This window comes from Schistocerca piceifrons, chromosome 4 (assembly GCF_021461385.2).
Source record: "Schistocerca piceifrons isolate TAMUIC-IGC-003096 chromosome 4, iqSchPice1.1, whole genome shotgun sequence".
NCBI classification, from domain to species: Eukaryota; Metazoa; Arthropoda; class Insecta; order Orthoptera; family Acrididae; genus Schistocerca; species Schistocerca piceifrons.
In genome coordinates this window covers 189,671,217-189,675,698 of record NC_060141.1, presented here as the reverse complement: position 1 = coordinate 189,675,698, position 4,482 = coordinate 189,671,217, and positions in this window count along the sequence as shown.

Below are 4,482 nucleotides of genomic sequence, written 5' to 3'. Positions count from 1 at the left end.
GTGAAATGTGAAATTAGTTGTCCAAGTTTTCAATGACTGCACTGTGGAAGCATTAAAGACACTGGGTCCATGTAATAACTTGAACACAGGTACAGCTGAGTTCATCAGGATTATTTCTTTGTGATGGAAAATTTTGAATGTTAAGACTCCTCACAAAGGTTTATTGAAGAGGGATCAAATGCAGGAACCTTTGACTAATTCAGACACAGATGAGCGGTTCATCTTCTTAAATAATTTTTTGGCTTGGCTAGATAAGTGGGAAGAGTTGGCAAAAGGTATAGGAATCATTACAAAAGAAACATTATCTGCTCTGCAGCTGTTTACACACTATTATTGAGATCACAAATTACTGTGTGGATGAACTTTCTTTGAAATACGTTTTGCCTGGAAAATTTCAAACTGACCGTCTTGAGGACAGGTTTGGAAAGTACAGACAACTGGCAGGGGCACAGTACCATGAAGCAATCAGGCAAATGTTTGAAGTGGAGAAAAAACTACAATTTTCTACAATTTTAAGGATTTCTTTAAAAGCTGGAACAGATGGACCAATCAAAGTAAATCATTTTGATGTTTTAGAACCATGGATGGAATACAGAGCAGAACATACTCCATTTTCTCACAAATTGGCTTCTCTCTGTGTAACAGACACTAACATTACTGACATCAACAGTTATTTCCCTGTAATAACATATTTTGCAGGTTACTGTGCATATACAGTCACAAGAAAACTGAAATGTGATGTATGCAAGGAGGGTTTGGTTTTTCAAAAAGTCATGCATTATGAGTCCTTCCAGCTTATAAGAAACTTAGATCGAGGAGGTTTACTCGACCACAGCTATATCGCTATTTCTAAGCTTGTTAGTCCTGAATATGAAAAACAATTCCTGCAGGAGCAAAACCAAAGGCAACAGGCTACCAGTCTGATACTATGTAATTTGTCATCAAATGTGGAGCAGCTTGAATTATATGGCAGCCATATGACTGAAAACATTCTCAAAATGATTATATGGATTGCAACAAATTCATTGTTGGAAAAACTACTGAAATAAAAAAATTAACACAGCAGATCTACAATTAAAAGCTGGTAACAAGAGAAAGCTGGAGACATAAAAAAAGTAGAGATAGTTCTTTTGTATAATGTTCCATGTAACCAGTGCTCTGTTGTCAGAGATGACAGACAGCTACAGCTGCTATAAAGGTAGCTGTGATGAGAATGGATCTGGGGGGGGGGGGGGGGGTTCTTATTGGTTTTCTTGTAACACTATGTTTTATACGTAACTTTCTGTGTGTTTATTGTTATTGTACTTATTCAGTCATTGATACATCATGTTTTACAAATCTTTTCGGTCTTCTGCAGATAGATATAATCAGATTTGGTTTTGATGGACTGGAAGAACTCTTTAAATGCATAAGTTTCTGTCATTTCTTGTAATTCAGGCTGCCACTCTACTGATGATAGAGCTGTTTGAAAAGCACTTATTTTTTACTTATTTATGACCCTTTTTGCTAATACCCACAATGTTAGGAAACTTTTTTTACATGAAGGTCATAACCAGTGCTCTGCTGTCAGAGATGACAGATGGCTAGAGCTGCTTGAAAGCTTGCTGTGATTAGAATGGATTGCGGGGGGGAGGGGGGGGGTGGTAGGGATGAGGGTTTATAATTGGTTTTTTGTATTTCTGTATCTTATACATACCTTTTTTTGTTATTATACTTCTGATAAAATATGGGGCAGCTAGTTGGGTATCCTTTTAGTTTGTTGTGAATAAGTTTTTCTGATTTTTTTTTTGCCTTGTATCTGTCAAAACCATCTTAGGCATTGTAATGAAAGTATGCTAGAAACCTTTTCTGTTTCCACATTAATTATTTCTTGGCTGTTTTAAACATAAACTGGATTCACAGCTTTTATGGAGATAAATTTCTCATTTGCTGTGTGTCCTTAGCAAATTTCTTCCCATTGCTGATGTAAGAAATTCTCTCTGGATGGTGTAAGTGATTCACTATTTGTGATTCTGAACAACTGCACTTTCTCTCTTCTTCAGCAATACATGACAGATGAAGATGCTTTATTGCTCCCATTTGATCATCATAGCCAGATGAGCCACTTACTATGGAGTTCACTCTGCTCCATGAAAAACAGATTTAAAAACAAATTATCAGTCACTGTTGGACTCTTGTCATTATTTTTTAGTTGTGAATACTAGTGTGAGGAAGAAACCAAAGTCAGGCAACAGTGCACTGAATCACTACTTTCAGTAGAATCAGCACTGTCCTACATGAAATTAATACTGAGCATGTGCTTACAGTGACTTCCTAGTTATTTCTATTAAGAATTATTAGTAGCCTAATTGTCTGCTGAAGTTTTAAAAAAATTATGATGTGGGCCTTTAAACTGTCAGATCTAAAGTAACTTAATTGGAGTACTCATTTATGACGATTGTCTGCAACTTTATTGCACTTTCTATGTAGGCTATGTAGCCACCTCACCTATAATGACTATGGTAATGTGATACTCTTCTCCCTTTTGGAGCCTTTGTTCAATTTTTATGACTTTCTAATGATGTAGACATCAGTTATCTATTGTTATATGAGAAGCCTACCTTTCTTATGTATCATGCATATGTTTTGATGTAAAAGTCCAAATGTGTTTTGGTAAGGTTTTCGACAAAGTCAGAGTGAGCACAGTTTTATTTCAATGAAGTGTGCATTGTATTTTGTGGACAACCTCCATCAACTAGCAATATGCCTAACAATGAAACGTGTGTCAAATGTTCAGTATAACTTGCCTGTCAGTGTATACAGAGTGTGCTCATATCTGAGTCTTCCAGTACCAGTGTATATTTTGGGAGAGTTGTAAGAAATTTAAACTGTGTTTGATGTATCTAGAGTAATTTTCAACCCGATTTGTCTATAGTATTCAAGAAATAATATATTTTGTGTTCATTTTAATTATGTTCTGATTAAAGGAAAAAGCTTGGTTTCTACAGAGAGAAAAAATCTGAGTATCTTATACTATATTGTTACATGTGTGTTATGTATCTGTCAGAATTTTTATAATGGTTTACTGATTCATATTGTCATACAACTTTCCTGTGCTGAAGAATAAATTACCATTCACTCTGTGGCTCGAAAACATTTATTATTCCTTATCATTCCTACCAGATTATTGAGTTTCCAGTACTTTTATTTGGAAGAGCTACAGAATGATTTTGTTAAATTTTACAAACACAGCTATTCGGAAATAATTTCAATTCAAATAAACTACCTTAGAAAATTGCTTTAATCAATTCAGTGTTGGACAGATTAAGCAGTATAGAAAGCCGAATTTCGAGGTAAGTGCATTACGATTAAATTAATTGCACTCTGTGACACGAATTTCAGTCAAGGATATAGGAGAAACAATCTTTTCATGTGTAAGGTTCCCAAAGTTGTGGAGAAACAGGGAAATAAAATATTTTTTCGGGTTTGTTGATTTATTAAACATTATGTCAGGAGGTGCTCCATTTCGTCGAATGGTTTAAGTTTTGTGTGAGGTCATCAAATTTTGAAGTGGAGAGGAAAATTTACGAAAATAAGCAGTGAAACAAATTCTTAAATTCTGTAGGAGCTCCAGCTGCTTTATTTAAAACCGGAAACTTTCGCTTGTTGTTGCATACTGTCGATTTTTACTGCAAGAAAACGTAACTCCTGAGGCAAAAGATAGAGTTTATATTACAGTTTGTATTCAAGCCTACAAACGCGCATTTAACGCAAATCGTCAAAATAATTTTATATATTGAAATAGCATAGGGCAGTTTTTTTTCAGTTACTTTACGCAATGATGTAAGTTTTCGTACTTTCACTACAACGCTAGGTAGAATAGGAAAGCACAAGAATCCCTTAGCAGTTTCAGCTCTAAAACTCGTAAAGTTTGTATAGCTGCAGAGTGCTTAACAGCAGCGTTCCGATACAGACCCGGCCCTCAGTATGTGATGTCACAAGTGTGCGTGCAGGCCTGTAGTCTAGGTGGTGTTGGACCTACACGCCGGATGGGGATGAAATGATGATGAAGACAGCACAACATCCAGTCCCTAAGTGGAGAAAATCCCCGACTCAGCCGGGAATCGAACCCGGGCCCGTAGGACCGCAATCCGTCATGCTGACCACTCAGCTATCGAGGCGGACACCTTGAGTCAATGTTACAATTCAAGACTTATTTCTTTTTGGATCTTAATTGCCATGCAATGAACCCAATAGAGGATGTCAATGAAAAAATTCAATGCCCTCATCTAAGTGTTGCTGATCTGGAAAAAATATATGATAGTTTTCAACACTTTTGGGAATTGTGTTTAAAAAAAAAACCTTCACATGTTGATGATCCTTCGCTTCTTCGGAATTGAAGTATACTGCACCAAAGAAATATGGAAACAACGAAGCCAGCTCACCACACACTTTCAAAACACCATAGGAATACAATGAAGCTATTTACATTGAAGTTCGTGA